The sequence below is a fragment of the Alosa pseudoharengus genome, unplaced genomic scaffold, assembly GCF_046254945.1.
Source record: "Alosa pseudoharengus isolate Yale_2024_CS ecotype anadromous, Long Island Sound unplaced genomic scaffold, YU_APseudo_1.1 YU_APseudo_1.1_scf_21, whole genome shotgun sequence".
Classification (NCBI taxonomy): Eukaryota; Metazoa; Chordata; class Actinopteri; order Clupeiformes; family Clupeidae; genus Alosa; species Alosa pseudoharengus.
The window spans coordinates 33,136,756-33,151,267 of NW_027468674.1; the positions used below are offsets into that span (position 1 = coordinate 33,136,756).

At 45.4% G+C, this 14,512-nt stretch overlaps 1 protein-coding gene across 1 annotated transcript in view; it reads left to right on the plus strand.

Moving 5' to 3' along the window:
* Window positions 1–301: 301 nt before the first annotated feature.
* ctbp2l (C-terminal binding protein 2, like) overlaps window positions 302–14,512 on the plus strand; it is an 81,878-nt gene continuing 67,667 nt past the window's right edge. The window contains exon 1 of the mRNA XM_076298682.1: window positions 302–583. The gene's annotated coding sequence lies outside the window, so the exon portion shown is untranslated. The remainder of the gene's footprint in view (window positions 584–14,512) is intronic.

Sequence of the window (14,512 nt, forward strand, 5' to 3'; positions counted from 1 at the left end):
TTGGAATCCCGAAACATTGGAGAATTGGTCTAATGGCAAATTCTTACTTTCGAGCACAGTCACGGCTTTCGAGTTATAAACCACTTCAGTGGAGTTGAGTCCGCACACCGAGAGCTAATCTCTAGTCTAGAGAATGGGCTGTGAGATACGTGTAGGGGGCGAGGCTGGCTCTTACGGGTTTGTGTCATTGGTTTAAACGACCCAAGACCCCGCCTAGATAAAAAAGAAGAGAGTGGGAGAGATAGAGAGAGCGAGGGCAAGATAAAGAAAAAATAAAAAACAGAACACCCAACGTTTCTCAGCCACCTTAAAGGCTTGTAAAGAGGGACTACCCACTCACCACCTCCTATTTTCCCCAACTCTACTAAATTATTCGACTCACTCCAGATTGTTTCGAAAACTGTCTTAGCCTAGGTTACGAAAACACTATCGGCGTTGAAAGGATTAAGTTTTTGTCATTTAAAGGTGGAACATTATTTTTAAAAATCTAAATCGCTAGGAAGCATTCTTGAGGGGCGGATGATGGTGTTCGTGGGCGCCTGAAGTCCGTTTCTAAACTTGCAAACAGACCTCATATATTCAGGTAAGATTTGTCTCGAAATATCCTGAAACTGAGATGTTCGATTGTTTGCCATTTTCAATGTAAATAACGTAGGCTAACGTGTTTGGCGGTATTTCCCATAACGTTAGCTTCATGTAGCCCAGTGCCTCGGCTACGGCCATGTGTTTTCGCTTGACTGCGCCACGAAGAAAAGGAAGGGGAAAGATTGGATGGAACGTTAAGGACATTTTTGACCACGTAAAGCCGCACTGTCAAAATAAGCGAGCAGAATCACATTCGCCGTTTTCACCTTTATTTGAGACCAACATTTCGTGGGCGTTAAGTCTGTTTGTAACTGCCCAATCGATTCATTTAGGACGAGTAAGACGTAAATGTTTTCAAAAACGACATGTGGACGTATCGTGGCTGGATAGGGTCTTGGGCACGATGGGTGTTCTTCCGTGGAATTCAGCTTATATGGAATAGCGTCATCAGAAGCATCTCTCACACTTGTACTTTTAAACATCTTATCGTGGCTTAGAATGGAGATTAAGCTTTCAGTTCGACTATCGTTACATGAGCAATAATGTTACATTTGCTCGCTATATATTTGCCCTGTAATAACTGGCCTGCTTTGGGACATAGTGACGTTACAACAATGAACCATTAGCCATGAGTCCCAAGCTATTAGCTATGTGCCCCAAGTTTTTGAGGGCATGCAGGGGGCGGCAACCGACACATGCTCTACCCCAAATTTTGTGGGGCGGAGTTCGATAATGTGAGATTAAAAAGTAGGCTATGAAACAACATCACGGTTTCTGCTCACGCGGTTTGTAACCCAGCCTGGTACACACACACGCCTGGTTTGAATCGTGAACGTTTGCCACTATTATGGCACGGCTTCAACAGACGATAGGCTACATTGCGATCTCACTTTCGTTCGGATTTATTTGCACATTCGCAAATGTGGTTACCTATTTTGGTGTACAAATGTGGTTACCTATTTTGGTGTACATCGTCTAGCTACAGTGTATCCGAATGAATAGGCCAGCTTCCTTGCAAGTCCTGCACCCCAAGGCTTTTGGCGGCACTGTCATCCACGACCGTCTCAGCACTTGAGATACATAGAACTACCGGTATGACCCATATTACGCGTCAGTTTGATCAAATGAAATCAATGACATGTGCTATCGACTCTGAAGACCTGTTCCTGCAATTACTGAATCCGTTACACTTTATACATAAAGATATAGTATTGTGTAATCATCTGATATGCCAGCAGTCGGCAATAATTTTTCAGCATAACGTATAAAACTTCTTATGGCACCACTTTCTTGAAATGCATTAAAAGGGATTTCCCTTTTTTTGGAATCTGATTGATTGATGTTTGTGAGCTGAATGGAGAGTGTCCTTGGAAAGAAGCCTATTGTGTGGGAGTTTGAGTGCGAGGGAGGGCGGGAGAGTAGGCCTGGGGGGATATGCGTAGACCCACAGATGTGTGCAGCTTGGACATCTGCTCTCTCTGCAGCCATTGTCAAGGAAACATTTAAGATGGTCGACATCTCAATATTACAAAGCCCCCTTTTCAGGCAAGGCCCATTGGGCAGGGGGCAGTCCCAAGAGCTGGCGAAGCATTTCCTCACGACTTTTCTGTGTTACTTTAGTACTTGGTCTCACCGACTCCGCTCAGGTACAGGTCCGGTCCCACACTGAGAAAGTATCCAAATCGGTCGCCCGTGCCAAATTTCTCACTGTAAGAGCATTAGCTATGCAGACCCCACCACCACCAACAACCTGTTAATTCCCATCACACATACCCCAAGTAACAAAGGGAAATAAGCTCTTTCGAGGTGATCTCAACAGTTTAATAATAGTGACCGCAGAAATGGAGGGAAACAACAGAAGTTAAGCGGCTTCAAGTGCTACATTTTTTTGGATAATTGGCTTTCCTTTCTGCAAGCTGTACTTTTTGGAATGCGTAAGCTAGCTGGCTTTAAATTCTGATTGCTATCACAAAAAAAAGCTTTTTTGTGGTGGGGTCTCTGACCCTCCTGGGCTCTTTAATCAGCAACTACAATTTCAACAGACAAACCTATCAGGAAACTTCCCAAGAGGTGTGCATTCCTGCCCATCGGTTAATTTATCACTAAGGCCGCATATCTGAGGGAAAGAGTAGACTAGGGTTCCTGGCAGAAGTTGTCAAAAATTCTAAGATGGTGGTTTCAGTGAACAGGAAGCTGAGTAAAGTTCAGTCTCTGTTGCTCCAGTTGTTTAAGTATAGTTTGAGTACTTCCATTATTCTGCTCATGTCCACAACTGGTGGTGCTGACGTTCACCCCATGACTTAAGGCAGTCAAAAGGAACCTCTGTTCGCCCCTGCAATATTTATGACCATCATGCACCCACCCACCCCCATGCTCCACAGACACTCCCTTTGCTCTCGTCAGTAGAGGAGTATAGAGCCCGCAAAGACCCCTGCTAAAACCTTCTCTCATTGCAGTCATTATAGCAGGATTTATGAGGGCTTCCACCCTGACTATGAGCCTACACCTTTGACATAACGGGGCTCGAGGAGAGCAGGGCTTGGGCACATAGTTCAGGGCTGGTGTTGTATGATTGTTGGCTGAGAAAGGAAAGCGCTAAACATGCCCTCTGCGTGCCCCCTCCCTTCCCCCCTTTTCCACTACACCATTGCTCTTCCCGCCCAAAGGAGGTACCCTTTTCTGGTTGAGCCTCGCTTCTCCTGTGGTCAGCGATTGAGAGGAGACTGCCTGTTTTCCTCATGGCAGACAGAGCGTGGGCTTAATTGCCCTGGTCAGTGTTGGTCATGTTGAGATGACCTGGATCCTGAGCATTGTGGATAAGTATGCACAGTGTGTGTAGGGTTTTGTGTGTGTGTGTGTGTGTGTGTGTGTGTGTGTGTGTGTGTGATATGTCTGACTCGTCTTTAACTGGGTTGTGTCTGGAGGAGTCATCCTCTTTACTCTAGGCGTGGTGTTGGCTTGGCAGACAGCTAAGAGCTCTCAGAGGAAGACTTATTAAAAATAAAAGAGGAGGGGGGGAAAAAGCTACAAATTAGCAAAGAGAAAAGTTGACTGAGCCAACATTGTGAACACACCTCTTTAAATGTGTGTCTTCCATGTTTTCCTCTGGCTAGAATAGTAAGGGGGTCAATTTCAATATATGATTTAATTGGTCTCAGTAGATCTGTTATCGCTCCCTGGTGTTCTCCTAAAGTGTCTAGTATGACTCTAGCATTAGTTTACTATGAATGTAACACTTGTCAGAGACTTAGCATTGTGGTCGTTAACCCTGAATTGTGGAGGAGAGTGATTTGACTAATTTGCAATGAAAACTCCTTGGATAACTCTGAGGTTGGAGTGCAACAGCAAGTAAGCTTACCCTCCTGGTTTCCCTGCCTGAAACACCCTTACCGCCTGCCTGAGTGAAAAGGAGCGGGAGAGGGTAAGGGGAAAGAAACTCTCTTGTTTTCCGCCGAGACTAGTCCTTCCTGGCAGTGGCTTGTGGGAAACATTAGGGAGGAGATGGGGGGCAGTCGGTCCCTCACAGCTGTCCTACTCCAAAGACATGGACTTGAACCACTGTATTCAGTCCCACCAGAATCTTGCCAGGGCTTGTTCTGATTGTTGCTGGCAAATGTGACTGATTTTGCTGTAGGATTTCTTAAAAATCGCGTTGATTTTGATGAACATGTTAAGAAAGCATTAACAAATAACGCAGAACATTTGCCTTTTTTAAATATAGCAATAATAAAAGAAACTTGCAACCTGCAACTACAGCAAATCCGCGAATTTGTAAAATTGCAAAATCCTTAAGTTGTATTGTCTCCCTGACAGTGGAAGGGAGGAAGAAACAAGGAACTGTGCTGTCAACTAGCCACAGAGGGTAAAAATCATGATGATCTCTTCAACCAATGAGCATGATAAAGTTGTAGCTTTTTCCTCCTGTGATTCAAAGGTTTTTCATTTAGTTAGCGTTGGCAGTCTTCCATTTGATTGCGGCTGTGATGCTGTTCCCTTCTGTGTTTGATTTCATTGGGCATGGCAGGAACGTGAGAGTATGCCAGGGAATACGGAGGAGAGGAGTAATTGCATCTGTGAACGTCTCTTCCACGGGAGCAGGCAGGCTAGTGTGTGATCAGGTGAAGGAAGAAAAGGAGCGACGGCGCTTATCTAGCAGCGTGAGCCCAAGAGGAGGACTCGGAGAGCGAGAGGGAGCAAGAGAGGATTGAAAGGGAGAGAGAGACCAAGAGGGCCGACACCTCGGGGAGTTCTCTATGTAGCATGCGCTTAGGAGATGGAGACTAGGTCAAGAACTACAAATGTTTTGCTATCATGCTTAAAAGTGCTAATTGGATATGAATGAATAATGAATAGACACGCCTTTTAAAAGTGTTACTGCTGTAGCTTAACCTGTAGTCAATTAACAGGTTTGCTGAAGCCTGTGTGTAAGTGAGTTTCATTGCAACCTGTGTCTCGGTTCAAGAGTGTGTGTCCTGCTTGAACTGGGCCTGACTGATTTTTGTAACATTGAAGAACAAAATTACACTTAAGCTAATATTTGTTTCAATTATAACTTAATATTCTGTAAATGCATATTAATTGCTCTTTGAATGGCGGTTACATAATTTGCCACGGATTTTTCACAGGGAAATCACAAAAGGGCTTTCAGTGATTTTTAAAGAGAAGAAAGTTTTTTCTTATGGGGCATTGAAGAACTGCTCAATTGTATAGCTGTGTTGAAAAAGAATAGACTCGAGTGAAATGCAATTATACCAGATGATCGGCTGCAGAGGGAGGGACCTGTTAAATAATACCATCACTCTGGCTTTTGTGAGGCTGTCAGCACTTACATTTCTTTTTTTTATCATTTCCGCTCTCCTTTTTCATTGTTCACACTCCCTTTCTCTCTGTGTGTCTTTTGTGAAGATGTGTTTGGTCGAGACATATGTTTATCACTCTCAAGGTTAAACGCATGAGAGGTGGGCTCTTGGATGAGATTGATGTCACTTCATTTCACTCTCAGTGATGTAATGAAGAGCATCTTCTTAACGATGAGGTTTCTTTGTGTTTGTGTGCAGGTGTTCGTTTGTGGGGGAAATATAAAATCCATGTCTCTCTGTAAAATGTGCCATCGTCTTGAATAATACAATGGCCTCAGCCAGCTCAAACACTCTCTGTAAGGACTGTAGTGCTCTCTTGTGTGCACACGCGCACACACACACCTCATCAGAATTTACAAACAAATAAAGTGCAGATGGTTAATCTGGTTGTTGTTGGGTAGGTGACGGCAGGGTTAGGGGCCAACTTTGCCTCCCTGGGTGCTGCTCCTCCTGGGCTGTTTGTGCCACTCTCCCCCTTCTCTCTGGGCATGTTTACCTGCTGCTTTACACATCAGCACTCTCTCCGGGAATAGAACAAGAATGGCGCTCTGGGGGGTTAGAGGGCTTTACCTGAGCAGGAGAGCACAGCGAGGGAATAGGCGTCTTCACCCTCCCTCCAGGGCGCTGCGCAGCCCAAAACAAACAAGCAGGAGCATTAACATGGTGCAGATGGGCTTTGCTATTCTGTCACTTGGCGTTTGCAGGTTTTTATTATTTGTCTCTTCGGGAAAGGGAGAGGGGGGGGGGGGAGTGAGAGAGAGGGAGCAAAATGCGTGTCTGTTTCCAAGCGCTGTCTGTTCGCCTGTTGAACTCTCAGCATACTGGGGAAGGAGATGGACAGGCGGAAAATTAATAACATGCAAATGAGCCTGCAGGTGTGGGTCGCTACATGCCATGCCTGGTTTCTGCTTGCTCGCAGCTGAGGCACACATACTTATTCACACTGATACACATTCACATACAAACCACAAGGAAAAAAGAGGCCCCAAAAAATGTGTTTGCTTGAATTGATTTATTTATGTATTTATTTGTGTATTTTTATATTTATTTGGAATGACTCATTTGTGTCACCCGGAAGTAGGCTTGGGTATCGAATATCGAGTATTGGTTGGAACCGGGACTATCTTTGCGATTTTCCCGGAATCGTTCAAAAGTTTAAATTTCGATTCCTAGTTTCGATTCCCAGTCCGCCGACCTAAAGAATAAACGGCTGAACACCAACGAAGAAGCGCATAGTTCATAGAATTAAAATTCATGGAGACGGTCAGAGTATTTCATTCAGAAAGCAGGGTTCCCGCGGATCCTTAAATAGTTAAATAATACAACTGAATTTTCGAAAGAGAGGTATTAAATGTGCGTATGGGACCGCCAGCGAGTGCAAGAGAGCGAGTGATGTCTCAATCCAGTTTCGTGTATTTGAAACGCAATTGTATAAGTGACTAGGCTATTAGGCTACGGGAGGAAGTGTAGTGGTTGCAGAGTGAAGATGTTTTTCACGGGTGTGGTTTAAAGGAGTGAAAACAGTAGTAATACAGTAGGCCTATGTACAAAATAATATGCCTGACATTTTCGTGGTGTAGCTGAGGCCAGAGAGATATACAGGTAGCCTACGTGGAATGAGGGAGCCTACGGTAGAATGAGCAAGAGAAAGAAAGAGCGATAGGTTGGCCATACGTTCGAATTTAGGCCGGACATATGGATTTTAAAAGCCCTGTCCGGCGTCCGGTGCAGCCTCAAGCCGGACGCTCATTTGTTCTCCTTTTTGGAGTTGCGCTTGGCATCTAAAATCGTTGCTCGGACGCAGCATCGTTTCACAAACTATGGACGCGAAGACTGCTGGTCAAATTATGTGTAGTGCTTCGCAATTAGGAGGAAGTACTGTATATGTTAAGTTGATCTGTTTGCATCTTTCCAGCGTGTGTTGCTGGCCTAGCCTAGGGAAGAAAATATCTGTCTAAGTTATAATAGCCTACCTGTAATATCTGCCAGCAGCTTGCTTGCCAGCGTTTCCCAGTAGGCTAGGCCTACTTCGCAAAAGTTGTGAACTATAACCGCATATTTTTTGAATGTCGGCGACTGGCTACATAAAAACGTGTGTTCATAATACGTGCGTGCTTGAGATGAACCCAGCGGTTTTCAGCAGGATCATGCGAGGAGGACCTGTCTTTTAATTAATTTAAAACAAGTCAATGGTTTTACAATGTTTCAGTCAAGCTTTGGTTGGTTTAGATACAACTGGTATGCAAAATGTAAAGTAGTGGATTAACTTTAATTTGCTGTGCTGCATATTGGACAATAGATGCACATAGTAAATTATATAAAGTAGGCTTATTAAAATATGTAAATAGCTTAGTCTAACTTTGAAAAAAATATTGAAGGGAATCCAGTCTATTGCACATGTCTTTGGCAAGTAGCCTAGGCTACTACAGACACAGGTGAAGAACAGTCAGCCTCAGCAGTAAGCAAAACCAAATATGTACAGCCAGCTTCAAAAGCAAGCAGCCCAGACCCTAAAATTGGGCATTTATAGCTTTGAAGGTAATTCACACACAATTATTTTTCTTTCGCCAAAATATATTTGGTAACTTCTGTAGGCATCCAAAATGGGGTGGGGGTTAAAATTAGTAGGAAAAAAAAACTATTGCATAAACAGTCATATATCTTTTTGCCGTGGTATAGTCTTAAGTTTCATTTAGATGTCTTGAAAAGGTCTTAAAAGTCTTTAAATTTGCACTTGGAAAATGTGCAGATACCCTAAGAAAGACTGTTGGTTAGCTAGCTCATTTAAAATATCCTAAACTTTTTTTGACCCAGCCTCTTAAAAAAATCGGAATCGAGAATCGCTAGAAACCGGAATCGAAATAAGAAATCGGAATTGGGATCGGAATCGTTCCAATTCAAACGATACCCAACCCTACCCGGAAGAACTGTGTATGTCTGTGAAGGTGATTGTCCCATTTTGTAGTGATGCTTGTGCCAGTGATGCAGGTGAATATGGCTGATGCGTATCGGTGTTGTGTAGTAAATTATGTAAGTGAGTAAGTGAGTTTTAGTTGGAACTAGCCTCCCCGTGGTTGTCTTGAGGCCTTACATGCTGCAGACACAGCTGGCCTGATAGCCCCTCACCCGATACATGCCCTAAACCTTATGTAATGTCTCCAAACATTTGTGCTGGATCAGAGGAAGTCAGGCGTGCCAGAACTGTACAGCTCGCTCCCCAGCCTACTGCTCTGACCGTGAAGGGGGGGGGAGGGGGACAGATGGCGGTCCACGTTCCCAGGAACCGGGAGAGTGCAGGAGTGGGGAGAAATGGAGGGAGAGAGAGAGAGCGAGAGCCTCTGGACTGGAGGAATGGCGTGCTCATAGACAGCTGAGTTGTGTCAGGAGAGGAGGTGGGCACGGTGCAGGAGACTGGAGAGGCTGGAGCTTCGTCTGTCATTAGCGAGGCTGCAGCCATGTCTGCTCAGCCCAGTGCTGACTCTCCAACAAGACCCAGGAGACCAGCCTGCGTGCTCTGCTCACCATGGCCATTGTTTGTGTGTTATTTTCTCCCTGCTGCATCATTATGTGGAATGCTGTTTTTGGGAGCGTTCTCTGGAGTCCCTGCCCGAGGCGTCCCGGGCGGAAATGGGCCAGATCCTTGAGCCGAGCGCCGCTCGCTGTGATTGTTGCGCTAGCAAGCCGGCCTGCACTCTGTCGTTCGAGCCCACAGAGAGCCGGTGACCTTGCGCCTTTTTTTCCTTCTTCTGAAAAACAAATGGGTTATTATCATTAGCCGTGGCAGACGGGCACTGTGAACTCTGCCACCGGAGCGCTCGGCTAACGGCTGTCACTGGTGGCGGGGGTTCAGGGGAAGGGGGACGAGGATTGAGACGAGCAGCCAGGAGTGGATGGATGAACAGAATGCAGAAGTGCTGCATGACGCCTCACAGGTGAGGACAGCTTGACAAAGGAGCGGGCCGAGGGGCAATGGGAAGTGAAGCTGATGAATGAGAGATGTGCCATAAATGACAAGGGCCAGAGGCCCAGTGGGCCTCTCCTGGTTCCAGATGTAATGAAGGCAGGTTGTGCAGGCGAGCCTCAGCACACACACTTAATCACCTGCCACTTCCGCCCATGACCGCACTGATTGGCCTCCCAGCAAAGAAACAGGAAAACAACTAGAGGACAGGAATAGGGTGTTTTGGAGGGAAGCCGGTGTCCGTGTCTGAATTTGGCATTTGGCAAGGTGACTGACTGATGGAGGTCATTATCGTGTTTGTCCGAAGTCATGTCGAGCTCATCAGATAGTCTGGTGGGATCATTAGATTGAAGAGAGTAGGCTAACGGATGTGAGAGATCTATGGTGTCTGTGTGTGTGTGGGGTAGAGATTGAAGTGACAACGAGCTCAAATGGCCACACGTGAAGGGAAACCAACACTGATGCTGTTAACCTCAGCAGTTCTCACAGACAGTAATGGCTATTTAGTAAGGGCGCGGGCATTGCAAGCCCAGTGCAGGGGCAGAGCGGGCCAGTGGCCAGTGAGTGGGGACGGCGAGGGAGGGGACGTGTTTGGGAAAGCGCAGACAATGTGCCATCTGCACGCGGCAGGGAGCGCCAGCCACACGGGCGCACTGCTGGGAGCAACTATTGCATTGTTATTAAACGGCCGCTACCACACTGGCAGCCATATTAAAGCCAAGATGCCTGGCCTGAGACGAAAGGATGGGAGGAGGGGAGAGGAGGAGCGCGGGAGGAAGAGTAAGAAAAGAGAAAATGAGTGGGGGGTGGGGATGAGGGGAGAATGGCATCCAAAAAACACGTTTGTTTTTTTTCTTTTTCTGCAAGACAATATCTGCAGCTGTGGTAACCAAGATTAGATGGTACCACCACAGACATGTTGGAGAAGAGAAACAAAAAGAACGCTCTTCTCTGTATTTTCCCTCCCTCCCTCCCTCCCTCCATCCAGCCCTCCATCCAGCCCTCTCCCACTCTTCTCTTCTCCCACTCTTCCACTGTGTCTTTAGCAGATCTGAATGAGGCTGATTTCTGGGGTCTACATCTGTAGACTCGCTGAGTATGGGCACAGTGTGTGAAGTGTGTGTGCATGCATGTTTGGGTGTGTAAGCCCAGTGGGGGACATGTTTGTGTGTTTGTAAACCCAGCGGGGGTGTGTGTGTGTTTGTGTATGCATAGTCACACGTGTGTGTGTGTGTGTGCGTGTGTGCGTGTGTGCTCTGTAGGTCGGTGTGTGAACTCATAGGTGTGTGTGTGTTGGTAGTTTTTTTTGTAGGTGAAGCTCAGCTGCGTTCTGTTAGCCTCAGCCACCCCTGCATTGCCTCCACCATCTCCCCTGGTCCTCACACACACACACACACACACACACACATGCAGTCACATGCAGTCACAGCCACACTCATGTCTCAAATCATATTGTTACTGTAATGAAATGAAGGGGTTATGAAGTCTGACTGGATCAGATGTGTTACTAACATCCTACTTTATTAATCTGTTGGCATGCCTTGCTGTGTGTGTGTGTGTGTGTGGAACAAGCGAGCAGATCTCTGAGCATGTTCTGGTATTGTTTTGGGGTTGTCATGGTATTGATTTGGGGTTATAGTCATCATCGGTCTTGTGAGTGAGTGAGTTCATGAGTGTTAGCAAGACAGTGAGGCATGCTGCTCCTCCATCTTTCACTTGGGTACGTTTTGCAAGGGCTTGTTGAGGAAGCAGCCATGGTGCCTTGACGGAAGTTGACATTTCCAAAGGTCTGCCAGGAGAATCTGTTTGTGACAGCTTTAAATTATAGTGCAGGAGAGGGGAGGAAGGGAAAGAAAGAAGTGGTGAGGAGGAGAGGATGGGGGTGGGGTGTGCACAGCCTGGGAGAAAATGGCGTCTGCCTATTTAAATGCCACTTCAGCCAAGTGAATGTGCTCTCTGCCTCCCCATCTCCTTACTGTAGCTTTCTTTCCTTATCTTTTGTGTGTGTCAATGCTCCTGTGCTGTGGCAGGAGGTGCCGTGCTCTGTGTGTGTGTGTGTGTGGAGGAGGGTGTCTGTGGAGAGAGGCCAGATATATGGAAGAAAAAAAAGGGTGGCCATACTGGCCACATTTTGACCGAGCCCGGTGCTGTAGTGGAGGATTTAATCGTGAGAGAGAGTGTGTAAGAGAAAGCACTGTTGCTAATGGTTATATTAGGCCTCTTTGTTGTTATGTGTGCCCATTTAGTTGGGGGAGGGGAGAATGCCCCCCCCCCCCCCCCCCCCCACACACACACACACATACACACACAGAATTGTCAGTGTGCAGATGTGCAATTTTAAAACGTGTCTATCAGGTTGAGGTGGTTTCGGTCTTGATATTTTGACCGATCTCTCGATATCTGACCAACTTGCCGGTTGTAAACTTGCGTTAATACCGACCGATTGTTTTTTTTTTACTCTAAACAACCAATACAAATGCAATAAAATAATATTCTTTTAGTAGGCCCAAGTACTGTGAATATAAATTGCTTACATGCAAACGTGGCTCACTTAAATAAAACCTTGTGGCGTCATGTCACACTATGGCCTACGCTTCGTTTCATTCACACAAACTGATAACGCTTTTACTTGGCACGAAGTTCTGGAAGAACTGTGGCCAGATCTTTTCTCATCCCTTCTCCCCCCTAGTCTAACGGTGACTGTCGGAGTATTGAAATTGGTTGTGGTCTATTCAGCATTTCTCAAAATATGGGTCCGCAACATGGAGACTGCTGGTCCCGGTGGCCCGGTGCTTCATCTGATAATTTGCTGCGCAGTTGATCAAGAAACCGCAGATCGACGAAAAAAGAAAACAAACGTTTCTGCTATCGATGTCATTAAACATGGAGCCCTACAATTAAGTGGTGGTATGAGCATTCATTCAATGCGCGTCTGCGCGAGAGAAACTGAAACTAATCGATAACGTTGGTATCAAAGCTCCGCTTCAACCTGTTGGAAGGCTATTTATTTATTTATTTAACGAAACTTAATAGAACGACGTTGTTTTTTGGAACTTCCTTAGAAACAGAGCAGAGACTGTATAATACACTGTATAGCATTGAGTATTGTATAGTCAAATTTCAATATAACGTGGCCAAGAGCTATTGTAGCCTTCCTTTTCTGGGTACATGTAGATGAGCCCTATGACCCCAAAGTCTGCCATGACCGGGCCTCAGGTCAAAGAAGTTTGAGAGAGGCTGGTCTATATAACCTGCATCAGAATGAGGTTTGCAATGGTGCGCCTGAAGGCACGGGTTGAAGACCCAGTCAGTTACGTCACGATATGCACATTTGTGTAAATTCATTCCTACGTAATCACCATGACCAAAATTGTACTTTTTTTTTTACTTTGAATCTTGAAAAAAAAAATATTGACCTACCTACCAACGCATTTTTTTTTTTTTTTGGCTGTTACTGCAAACAAAAATATTTTTAAGGATGGCCTGATGTTTATATTGTTATAGTCTATGTTGTGGTGATTGTGGCATGTTCTTTTGGATACATGTTCAAACATTATTACTGCCTCTCTGATGGTGTGGAATCCAAGTGGAAGCTGGTCAAACTGGTTTCCTGGAGTGCCTCAGCATTTTGGCTAGTGGGCATGCAATCTGCCTGCTCAGTATTCACACTTTCATGCTTCTCTGTAAGCGCTTTCAGATATAACCTCCGGAGTATATGAGGAGGTTTGTCAAACGGAGGTCCTACCCTTCGGATGATTCAGATATGATTCTAACCTGCGGACCTAATACTGACCTTATACGGACGTATGTGTGAACGACATACACGCACATTACAGAATCTCCGTGTGGTTGTCGAGTGAGGGGTGGGGGCTTGTAGAGTTCACAAGATGCGAGACATGACGCAGAATATATGCGGCCGCTGCCTGTCACAGCTGCTTTTTGTTTACAAAATATAGCCTATGCATTATGTAGGCTAAAGAAGAGAAATCTATTGTGCATAGGCTAATACTTGAAGTAGGCTAGTCACATAAGTGCGCACTTGAAATTGACCTAGCCTACAGTATTTGTATGTGTGCTTCAAATAAACACATTTATCTGTTTTCAATGTTATGTACCAGAATTAGATAGAACCCCAAATCTGGTTTGCGTTGGAGAGAGAGAGCATGCACAAACTTTATGGTAGGCTACCAGCCAATTCAGTAGGCTAACTCAACACTTCAAGATCATACAACGTTTTTAAGCAACAAACAAAATACTAACATTAATAACAGTGAAGTTGTTCGTTTTTTCATGGTTTATTTTTTCCAAAAGCATCCTCTCCCCATGTGTAGCATTTACGTAAGGAGCTTGGAAAGTTGGAAAGTTGGGTTTTCTTCGTTTTCATTTTCTCTAGGCATATATGCTCAGCAAATATCAGCGAGCTCAGCAGGTCATGACTGCTATCAATGAACAGAAAACCGTGTTGGTTAACAATTTATTAAATACTCCTGTTATTGTCGTCAACGATGTCGCTATAGGCTACTGCCTTTTCAGCGCCTTCTGCTTATGATGATTCAGTCTTCTGAATTTGTTTGTCCTTGCCATGCAGTTGTAGGCTAACGTGTCTCTAACGTTCCCTTCAGGTGTTCTATCAAAATGTTGTATGCCCTCATGGACAGTAGCTCAGTGATGTCTGCATCTTTCCAGGTCGGAGATTTTCTGGACAGCATTATGCCACTCCATCATAATACTGGCATTTAAGTCAGATCTAACCACATGGACGCACGAAAGAAACGTCACCAACACGCCCTCTCACTAGGTGTGATTTTAACCGCATGTTCTACTCCTCGTTCAGACACAGCACATTTACATAATGTCCGGAGGAAATACTAGGGGGGGAGTAGTATAAACACCGGGTGAATTCGGACTTCCATATGACCGGTTATGTCGTTCAGATATACGGCCCCACCGTTTAACATCGGCAGAACCTCCGGTCTTACACTTATGTCTGAAAGCGCTTTGTGTGTGTGTGTGTTGGGGGGGGGGGGGGGCACACGCACATCTTTCCCTTAAATCTTTCATCTTTCCTTTAAAATCACTGTGGCAAACAAACCATCCTAAAAAACTT